This window comes from Chinchilla lanigera, unplaced genomic scaffold (assembly GCF_000276665.1).
Source record: "Chinchilla lanigera isolate Chin_1 unplaced genomic scaffold, ChiLan1.0 scaffold00061, whole genome shotgun sequence".
Taxonomy (NCBI): Eukaryota; Metazoa; Chordata; class Mammalia; order Rodentia; family Chinchillidae; genus Chinchilla; species Chinchilla lanigera.
The window spans coordinates 11,102,319-11,114,204 of NW_004955462.1; positions in this window are offsets into that span (position 1 = coordinate 11,102,319).

Genomic DNA, 11,886 nt, shown 5'->3' on the forward strand with positions numbered 1-11,886 from the left:
CTTTGGGGTTGGTGAGGTAAGTTTTTGTTCCATTCCCATTATTTGCTAGCTTTGTGATCCTAGGAAATCTATCCAATGCCTCAATATGGTCATGTAAAATAGTGAAAATGATTGTCATGAGAATTTTTTAATGTTAGGTACTGAGAATTGAGCTCAGGACCTCATGCTTACTAGGGAGGTGCTGTGCCACTGAGCTACATCTCTGGCCCTGTCATGAGAATTAAAATGACATGATGTTTGTAAATGGCTCATCAGTACCAGATATATAATATGATCTCAGCAATAGTACCTTCTCTACTTTCTACTAGAGTTTGAAATAAACTAGATTCAGCTGTAAGGAAATTCACTATGGGCAAGTGTATTTTTTGCTGTGGTAATGAACAGCACCCAAAGCTCAGTGATTAAAAACCACATACATTTATTTTCTGCTATCACATAGGTGCTGCACTGGCTGTAGCTTTGCTGGGATTTCTTGGGTTAGATTCTTCTCTTTGTATCTTTTCATTCCAGGACCCTAGTTGAAGCATACGCTGTCCTCATAGAGAAGGGCAGAAACTCAAGAGAGCAGGGAACATATGAATGTGCTTAAACTTTCTGCTGGGCTATGGTGCCTGTCATACCTGCTCACATCCATTGTCATTTGGCTAAGCTGAAGGTCTATTGGTGAAGAAGAATCCTTTGTCTAAAGGGAAGTGTGTTATGGTAGGGACTTTGTAACTGAATTATTGAATCCACTGTAGCAAGTAAAAAATTTCAAGAGAGGCCATTCTTGGTAATCTGAGTGTTAATCACTGTATACAAGAAATGTTTGAAGGTTTTTGTTTTCAGCTTTCCCTTTGGTTATGACAGTTTGTCTGCTTTTTCAGCTTATTTAAAACAGAGCTGATGAAACATAATTTGTCAATGACTGAAAAAAGTTTTCTCATTTTTCTTCCTACCTCTTACTCCTTTAGATGTTGACACTTTCCAGACCTTCATAGACCCTTTTCTTCTATGCTTTCTTCTACAGGTGCCCTCGCAGATAACCATGGCTGCAGTTAGCTACTCTCTAGTAACTTATTTCATCATTATCAGCTCAGATGACTCAGAGCTGCAGTCATTACAGCTAGTTACCTACCTGATATCTCTGCTATGATGTCCACATAAATCTCAATGTAGTATAAAGCCCAATTCTGGTCATCTAAATGTCCCCTCTAGGACCACATACACACTGGAGACCCACAATTCATCTGTATTCCTCTTTCTTTCTCCCTCTCTTATCTAGCCCATCTACAGGTTCTTTTCCTTTACCTCCCGGGATCTCTCTTATCAGCCACTTCTCTCTGTTCCCACTGCCACCAGAAAATCATAATCCTTTTTCACCTAGACTCCTTGCAGTAACCCCCATCTGTCTCCATACATCCTCTTTCTTTTTTAAATCTCCTTTCTGTATTATAGCGATAGCCAGAGTATTTTTTTTTAATTTAATCTTGGTTGTATCTTACTTTGACTTTAAATTTCAATGACTTTCTGTAACTTATAGGATAAAGATCAAAATATTCTCTATGGCATACAGGGCCCTGCATAATTTGGCTTCTTTTTTTTTTTTTTTTTTTTTTTCTCTCTGCCATTTTGTTTTGTACTACTGTTCTTGCTGCCTATGTATTGCAGTGCTGTCTCTGCTGAAACCCTTGAACATGTTACACTCTCCACTACCTTGGGCCTTTGCCCATGCTTCCCTCTGGAAAATTCTTTTCCTGACCTCTCTGCTCAAATCCTCAGCTCAGATGTCTTCTTGATGAAGCCCTATCCTGCCTCTCCAGGTTGAGAGAGTTGTTTTCTCTTGTGTGGTCTGAAAAAGCATATGCACATATTTGTGCACGTGGACTGCATCTTCTTTTTTAACTTTATATTTTTATTGGCACATATTTTTCATACATATTAATAGCATTCACCATAGGGAATTTGTACCTGTACATAATATGTCTTGGCTCTTCTTTTTTCCCCATTCTTCTCCCCTCCCTTTGATCCTTCTTCCCTTCCCCATTTACACAAGCTTTGTTTCCATTTTTTCCTTCTAGTCTCTTCTTCCCCCTTTCCCTTCCCTCTCCCCTTTCCTTATTCCCTTCCCATTTAAACATGGTCTTCCTACTTCCCAAATTCTAATGCTGTTATTTCTTTATGTGACTCTCTCACTGGGCTGTAAAGTCTTAAGGCAGGGTTGAGTATCTATCATTCTACAAATAATTTTTAATGCCATTGCAATGTTTATTTGATACCTAATTATTCAAATTTGGGGGTAAATGTGATATTTGCATGCATATATACAATATATAATAATCAGAACACAGCAACTTCAATACCTGTTATCTTAAACTGAAAAATAATTTTTAAAATATTATTTTGATCTTCAATAAAATGGTGTAAAGCCTAGTTCTGACTTAGAGAAACTAAAATTTTCTACCTGAAGATCTCTTTTGGACTAAATCCTATACAAGCATAAAAATTTAAGGTAGAAGGAATATGAGAGTTTTACCTACATCCTTTATCTGGAGAGATGAAATGATTTGCTCACTTGAAGTTATGTTGCTGGCAGGTATCAAGGAAGAACAGAAGCCTAAGATATGAGTGTGGTATGGCTATGACATCTGTCACCCCATTGATTGTCAGGGTTAATTTGGCTGATCTGGCTGGCTAGGCAGGTGTCCCCCTCCTCTCTCTCTGCTCCATGTGCATCCTTTCTGAAGCTGATGTCCATCAAAGAGGATGAAGAGGACAACCACCCCCAATAGAGGAGGACTGTTTCCTCATCAAGGGTAGATGACTAGCTGCACTCCCTTGCTAAAACCTCCAAGCAAGCTCTCTAGAACAGAAGCCTAAGTGTTCAGTGGGAACAGAAAGGGCGAGTTCTTGGATGTGGGTGTCCTAAGGGAGCTCATTCTCTCCCCAGAGTCACCATTTTTTGAAGACCTGCTTTGTGCCAAGGATTATCTAAAGAACCTTTATCTAAAGAGTCTCTCAACTTTAACACTACAGGACAAGTTTAATCTCCACTGTAACTTGATGGAAAATAAGTGTGGCAGAAATTATAACTTGTTTAGGACCCTGCAGTCTGTGGGGCATTGTCCATGTCAATAATATTGATCATTGCAGTGAATTTCTCTTCATTTGTTTTTTTGGTGTTTTAGTTACTTTTTCTCATTGCTGAGGCAAAATACTCAACATCCACAAGTTAAAGGAGGAAAAGTTTATTTGGCTCACAATTTGTAGAGGTTTCAGTCCACAGCTGGCTGGGTCCAAGGTAGGATGGCATGGCAGAGGGGCATCGCAGAAGAGTAATAGTCCACGGCAAGCAGACAGGCGAGAGCAAATAAGACAATCCTCTTCCTGTCCCTTCTATCTTGTCTATACTACTCGCCCTTAGTGTGGGTACCGCTCACCCTTAACCCTCATGCCCTTAATTGTAGCATTGCACCATGAATCAATCCCAGTGTCACGCACTCTGGACCCAGCCACCTGTGAAAAGTCCCACCTATGACCACATGAGGCTTTGAGGGGAACTCCTAGACACAAGCCGTAACTGTTGGATAGGGATGAGGAGGAGGGGTTAAGACTAGGTCAACCTAAGGAGATTTTCATTGGAAACAAGTAATCCCTGAGAAGTGTCTTTGTAAGAGACTTGCAAATTCCAGTCTCCCTTGTTGCAGGTTGGGTTCTGGTGAGATCAACATTCATTCAGAGAATGTCGGGGAGCTCCTGCCATGTGTCCTGGATGGTGCCAAGTTCAGCAGAGAAGAAAAAGAACTCTAGGCCATTGAGAATTTCTGATCAAAGGTATAGGCCAGCTTTAGTGATTGTTGATTAGGAAAGAGCCCAGACTCACTTAGATGAGTCCAAGGAACAGCATGCAAATAGGTCCCAATAGCATATTGTTCTTTTTGGCCTGAATAATTGGCCTGCTTAACAAACCAACTAGCCCTCACCCTTTCATCATTTGACTCTTGTCAAACCCTGAGCACTGGCCTGTGATTTCCTCTCATCCTCTATCCCCTCGGTGGCATCAGAATTGTTATTGGCAGTACTGGCTGCCTGTGCACCATCCCACCATCTGGCTCCTTGCAAAGAATGTGTAATCCTTTTAAAGTCTTAATGGTGATAGATAATTTGTTTGACCTTATTTTCTAATGTTAGCTTTTAGACAGCCGATGCCAAATCCAAAGTTTTGAATTTGGATCCTAGAGGTGGAGAGCAGTTAGAAAGAGTTGAGAGCAAGGAGATGCAAAATTAAATCTGGTTGAATTTATTCTATCAATTTTCCTGGTACTGAAGTCATCTTCTCTGTATAGACAGGCACAGGAAGTTGGTAGAGAGAACATGAAACATGGTACCAGGAAAACCAGGTTTGCTAAATGTCTCAGTCCTAGTTTCTAATAGCTAAATTTGGAAAGAGCCCAAATATCAATCAACCGATAAATGGATAAAGAGGATATGTTTTTTAAAATACAATGGAGTACTACTCAGCCATAAAGAAGGATAGACGAGACATTTCTACATAAATGGATGCACCTTGAGGCCATCCTCTTAGGTGAAATAAATCAGACTCACATGTGTAAATACCACATTGTTTCTCTGGTATGAGAAACTGAAAGTGTAAATAATGACCAAAATGTATAACAGATATTGTGAAACAGGAAGAAAATGTTCAAATGGGAAGGGGAACTAGGGAGTGGGGAGAGGGAAAAAAAGGAAGGGAAAAGAAAAAGAAACCTGAGAAAATAAGGAAAAAAAAGAAACAAAGCTTTTGTAAATAAGGAGGGGAAGTTGGGTTGAAGGGAGGATTTGGGTAATGGGGAAAGAAAAAAGAATCAAGAAATGTCATGTACAGAAAGTGATCATTATGTATAGCCAAGATGTACCAATAAACTTAACTAATATTTTTTTAAAAGCCTCAGTTCTATCAGGTACTAGCCAGGTGAAAGAGGGCACATACAGGTCTTCTTAAGTCTTGGTTCTCCTATTTGTACAGCGGGACAGGAATGCCTTCCCAGTGTGAAGAGTGTATGTCTGCAACGCTCAGGTGCTGTTGCTCATGGAGCTCAGCCTCTGTTTCTCAGTGGGCCACATCTGAGGAAGCCTCAGGCCGGCGGGGTTTTCACACAAGAAAGTTGTCCAGGAGGCTTCCTCAACCCTGTCAAGACCTTGATGTCACAGAGGCAGCTACCGTGCCCGTAGGGCAGAGGGTCCTCCCCTCAGCCTGGGCTTTGTGAGCTTATCTCAGCAGAAAGAGATGATAAGGTGGCAGCTGAGAGGTTGCACCGAGCTGCTAAGCAGCTAAATAAAGATGTCTCCTCTGTTCAGAGCTCCGTGTTTCTTCTTCAGTTTGCCCGAATCTCAAGTCAATCCCCAGCCCCCAATCTGAACTGGTGACAGGAAAGCTGAGGCCTCTCTATTGTAGGTGAGCCCCCTTTCCTTGAATTCTCACTCCTCAATTCCTGTTTCTCACCTACACATTCATTTAAGGTATTTAAAGTTATATGAAATTAATGCCTCTATGGTGGTAGGCTTTGTTCCAGGCCTTAGAGAAGGCAGGGAATTCTTGCCCTAGTGTTGAAGGTGCAGGTGAGGAGACAAGACTTAGCCTTTTAGGCTACTGCACAGTTTAGTAATTGCTTCTTTTTTGTCTTTTTGAGACAGGGTCTCGCTATGCAGTCCAGGCTGGCCTTGAGCTCACTTTGTAGTACAAGCTGGTCTCAAACTCACAATGATCCTCCTGCCTCAAACTCCCGAGTGCTGGGATTATAGCATGCACCACCATGCCTGGCTAATTATTGCTTCTGATGACTGTTTAAGTTAAATATCGAGGAGCAGGGTAAGGGGGACCGTGTGTGTGTGTGTGTGTGTGTGTGTGTGTGTGTGTGTGTGTGTGTGTAGGGCATGTTAAGGCATTATGATCCTAGGCACAAGGATTGGCCAGTGCAAAGGCTCTGTGGTGGCACCCATGCTTCTTATAACAGGCGGGAGCCCAGCATGGTTGGAGAGAGTGAGCAGTGGAGACAGTGATAGTGGATGACAGCAGTCAGGGAAAGAGGAGGCAGGCAGAGGCAGATCACGTGGGACCTGGAGCACATTGTGAAGATATTGGCTTTTATGGGAAGGGAAATAGCAGTGCTAGAGCTTGGAGTGTTATGATACATTTTCATTATGATTTCCCCTTTTTCTGTTCAGCTGCTTCTAACCGTGCTATGGCGTTCCCTTCGTTTTACCTAGTTACTCTTCCCACTCGCCCCCATGACCAATAGCATGGTGGCAAAGTCCTCAGCATGACTCACTGTAGACTTGGATGGTCATTTCCGCAGGAAATGCACCCAGGAGCAAGTGGACTTGCTGGAGTGAAGGGCTGGGATGCACAACTTTGACTTACGCAGAGCCAGAGTATTCTCCCCACCACGTCTGTTCAGGTTCCCTTGGCCACATGTGAGGTTCCCTGTATGAAGAAGAATATCCCTGCCAGTACCTGGCATCATCCAGATCTCACAGTTCTGCTGATTTAATAGGACCGCATTGATATGTCTTGTTTGAATTTGAATTTCTCTGATTATTAATGAGAGTGCCTCTTCATCTGCCTGGGGGATTTCTTCTATAAATGGTCTGCTTATAGTCTTAGCCAGTTTTTCTGTTGGGATTGTTTTTCTTTTTTGATTTTCAGGATGTCTTTGTATAGTCTGGGTATTATCCACAGTCATTTTTAGAAAGTTAGATTAGCCTGAAGGATAATCTTGTCCAATCACCTCATTTTATAGTTGGGGAAACTGAGATCCAACTACTGAAGTGATTTCTTCACATCACACATAGAAAAAAGCTGTGACTTGGATCAATATGTTTCTATCGTATCTTGTGAAGTGGGAGCCTGAATGACAGTGGTAGGCAGGAACTTTTGAGCATTGGTTGGATCCCCACCATCTGCAATTCCTTGCATGCAGAAGGCCCACTTGACCTGAGATACTGGCCAAACCCAGCTCTGGACCTGAGAGGCTCTGGTGTCTAGGAGGCCCTACATCAAATATCCATTTCTCTTTCTCATTCATACTTCTCTATTTTATTTCAGGATCTAATCCTTTTGCTTGACCAGTGCTTCTCAAGTTTTACTGTGTATGATTCACTAGTGAACTTAGTAAGATTCCCATGAGGATCTGAAGGCCTGGGAGACCCGCGGGATCCTGCTGAGATGGCCAGGGACCTTATTTGGAAAAGCTTTGCACCAGTTGCATTAGCCACTTGCTTGATCTTCAGCCTTCACCCTCTAGCTGTTTAATTATCCTTACAAGCTGCCCAATGGAATGACAGCTATTTCCCCAGTGCATCTCTCTTCATCACATCTCCATGCTTTTGCCTTTACTGTTCATCTCAAATGCTCCTCCCCTCTCCCTCCTCTTTTTTCTTCTCGTCTAACGTTCGTGTTAAAAATACACGTACATCATGTATTTGAAGAGTTGTACTTGTACAATAGTGGTTATGAAAGCAGCAGTCTTTTATCCTTTGTTCCTGTGGTTTTCCCTCTTTAGAGACAAATGCTTGAACACATTTGGCCAATTCTGTTATCTCCAAAAATATACTTCTATTGCTCCTCTGTGATTTTTCAGTTTTAGGCACTGTCTGCTGTGCAGTGAAGGAATGAGGGTTTGACCCTCTGTCCTGCCTTGTGCCTTACACACATGTCCCTTCCATGGCAGGTTTCATTGCTTGGCCACTTTTTGCACCCACTGGGCCGTGGTACGGTTTGCAACAGTGACTTGCGTTACCAGCCACCTGAACCTCAGGCGCCCTCCTTGTCCATGGAAGTTTGCCCTGAGTGTCACTTGGGCAGTGTCTTTGTTTACGTACTGACTATTCCAAGTGTCACTCGAGCAGGTGTCACATCAATTGGCTGATTCCTGGGGCTGGGGATTTAGCTCAGCGGCGCAGCACTTGCCTGGCAAGCATGAGGTCGTGAGTTCGATTCCCGGTACCGGAAACCACACCCCCCCCCAAAAAAAAATTTGGTTGATTCCTTTTGTGGGAGACACACTCATACTGTGTGTTTTATATGGGTTATTTTTGCATACTTTTTTAGAACATTATATTTGCCTTTGATGTTTGTTTTTAGTGAAATCTAATAATAAGTTCCATTTGTTTTCTTTTACTAATTCATGTTTATTTGTTAAAAATAACCTATAATTTTGTGCTACCATCTATAAGAACTCTTATTGTAAGTATATTAGATATAATTTTTATACTTCTACAGAACTCAGTGGTATTCTTTTATAATGCAAAATAGGCACATTTGGGACACTGAGGCAGAGTAGGAAGGAAGTGCCAAAAGATCTGCAAAAGAAAAAGCCAAAAAAGGGAAAAGTGTTAGCATATCTCAGAGGAAAAGTCTGCGTTATGAAATGGAAAGACAAAAAAGATGTCTCCTTATTGTTAACTATTCATGTTCATGCTTTTTTTTTGGATACTAGGAGTCGAACTCAGGACCTTGCACTTGCCAGGCAGGTACTGTGCTGCTGAACTACATTCCCAGCACTTGTTAGCTATTCATAATACAGAAATGATACAACTTGAAAGAAGAAATGAAAATAAAAATATTCCAGTAGTGGTCAATGATTATAATAATTCTATGGGTGGTGTTGACAAGAGTTGACCAACATCTAACAAGCTATTCTGTAATCAAAAAGCAAGGGAAATATTATTCTAAAATATTTATGCACCTTCTAGACCAAACAATATGGAACTCATTTGTTATGTATTCAAAATAAGGGGGTTCAAAAAGCTATTCGTATTAGATTAGGTCTAATAGACCAAAGAATTGAAAAATACGGGATAGCAAAATGCCAACCAGGGCATCCATCTTGGACATCTTCACCTTTACGTTTAGTGGGGAGATGTCTTATTGAAACTCTACCTCCTACAGAAAAAAGGAAAGGCCAACACTGCAGAGTACAGTGTGTTGTTCAGAGAAAGACAATGGTGCAAAAAGAATTTGGAAAGAGACTAGGTATGTTGTGCTGTGTATGGAATGTTTTAAAGTATACTGTACACAGAAAAATTATGGAACACATCTGATAAAGTTGTCATTTTTATATTTGCTGTTGTATTATAAAAATTAACAAAAAATAGGTAATTTTTGCTCATCTTGTGTTTAAATAATTGGATTGGTAATAGTTAACTCCATCCTCTTTTTCCTAATTCTGTCTCCATTTGAATTTCCTGATTCTGTCATCCTCCAAAAGCAGTCACTCAGGGAATTCTGTCAGCTCTACTTCTGATGTTGCCTTTTCCCGTGGTTCTCTTTGCATCCACATCCTGTGCCCTTGGTATTCTACTCTCATCTCTCCTTAGAATACTACATTAGGCAGAACTCCTCATTGCCTGTCATGCTGCTCTCTGCTTTCTGCTTCACTGTACTGCCAGAGTGATTTTTCTCCCCTCCATCTCCCCTTCCCTCCCTCCCCCTCCTTCCCCTGCCTTCCCCCACTTCCTTCCCTCCTCCCTCCCATCCTTTCTCCCTCCCTCCTTTGCTCCCTCCCTCCCTTCTTCCTTCCTCCCTCCCTCCCTTCTTCCTCCCTTCCTTCCTTCCTTCCTTCCTTCCTTCCTTCCTTCCTTCCTTCCTTCCTCCCTTCCTTCTTTCCTTCTTTCTTCCTGTGCTAGGGGTGGAAACCAGGACCTCCCGTGTGGTTGCTGGGGCACTAAGCTGTATCTCCAACCCGAGTGACCTTTCTAAGACAAAAATTAATTAGATCATGTCATTCTCATGATTAAAACTCTTGAGTGTATTTCAGGAGAAAGTTCACATTCCTTATCGTGGTGGGACAGTGACAGTTCCTTGTTTACCATATCTTCTGTCTTCCTGGTGCACAGACCGCATTTCCTTGCAGTAAGATTAGGGTCATGTGAAAAGGGAGTAAAATGACATGTTACTTCGAGGCACAGGCAGTGAAGAGTGATGCACCCAGCATCTCTCTTTTCTCTTCTAGGATGAGACATTGAAGCCTGTGTTTTATGTGCTACTGCTATAGAGTGGAGGAAGCTGCCCTGCCCTACCTGACTTCTATGGCTTTGTGTGTAAGTCAGTGAAAGTGTGGGGTTTATCTCTTACTGCAGCATCACCTGTCATAACCCTGAGTAACAAACTGTCTAAGGCCATCAGAGCCTGGCCTTGCCTTGCTCTCTTGCTATTGTTTCTCTTTTCTTCTTCCTCTTACTCTCCATATGGTAGCTAATGACGTGCCAGGCTCTTTCCCACTTTAGGCTTTTGTACATGTAGTTCTTGTTGCTTAGAAAGGCTTCTTGTTACCTACCTCTTCTTTGCCACTTTCTCAACCTTCAAGCCTCAGCTTGGATGTCTCTTCCTCTGGGAAGCCTTCCAAGACTCCCTACTAGCTACAGGTAAGGTGCCCTCCTTCTGTTCCCTTAGACAGCTGTACCTGGTTTGTATTCACCACGTTGTCCTGGGACTGGCTGGTTTTTGTCTCCACCAAGTAAACCATAGCTCCTTGAGCACTGTGACTGTCCTGTCCATTATGGCCTTCTTGGGTTTAGATGAGCAGGTGCTTAGTACATTTTTGTGGAACGAGCTATCGTGAGGAGACAGAGGTACTTTCTGTGGGGAAAAGTTATTGTGAAAAATTGCAATTCTGATCTCTTTTGTTAAGACTTTCTTGGTAGTTTAATTTCCTGAGAGATAGTATAAGTTTGTGGCTTGAAAGAAACAATGTACAATCAGATAGAACTGAGTTGACTTCTGGTCTTACTAACTGTGCAATACTTAGCATGTTACTTATTAGGCCTTCATTTAATGATCGAGTGGTAATAATAGTGATACCTACTTTCTAGGGTTATGATGATTCAGTTACACATACACACACACACACACACACACACACACAGAGAGAGAGAGAGAGAGAGAGAGAGAGAGAGAGAGAGAGAGAACAATGCCTGAAATATAGAAGTATCCAGAAACATTGGATATATTATTTCTCTAAAAACATTCTGAATGTCAATGTGATATCTTGGTTTGGCTCCTGAACCAAAAAAAGGCACTGGGGAAACACTGGTGAAACCCAATAAAGTATGAGATTTTTCTGAGACAGTGTCTCTCTGTGCAGTTCGGGCTGGCTTTGAATATAGTAATCTTTCTGCCTCAGCCTCCCGTGTACTGGGATTACAGGTAAGCATCACAACACCTGGCTTGGTGAAACCCAATAAAGTTTAGAGTTTAGTTCACAGTGATAGTCCAATATAAGTTTATTAGTGTTTTTAAATACACCACTATATTGTAAGGTAACTTTAAGGGAAGCTGGACAGCGGTATATGGGAACCCTGTGCTATCTTTCTAACTTTTTTTTTTTTTTTTGTCTTTTTGAGACAGGGTCTCTCTGTGCAGTTCAGGCTGGCCTTGAGCTCACTTTGTAGCCCAGGCTGGTCTCGAACTTGCAACAATCCTCCTGCCTCAGCCTCTCGAGAGCTGGAATTACAGGCATGTGCCACCACGCCTGGCTTTGCAACTTTTCTGTAAGTCTAAAATTATAGTAAAAAGCTTATTGAACTAGCACCTTATTATAAATTGATATTCATTGCAGTCTCAATTTCTCTGCGTGATATAAACACTGTAATGACTACCTCTATAGATGAAGAAACTGGGGCTCACAGAGGTTAAAAAGAACTTACTCATGTTTACTCCTCACTTCAGGATAACAAAGTAGGAACCCTTGGTGTGTTGGGATTTGAGTAGAATGCAATAACAAACTTATTGAGCCCCTACTTTGAGGCACTACCCTGTACTGGTGCCCACAGAGAACACCGAGGGCAATGCATGTGTGACAGCATGTACCTGTAATACTGCATGTGGGAGGCCGAGGCAGAAAGATC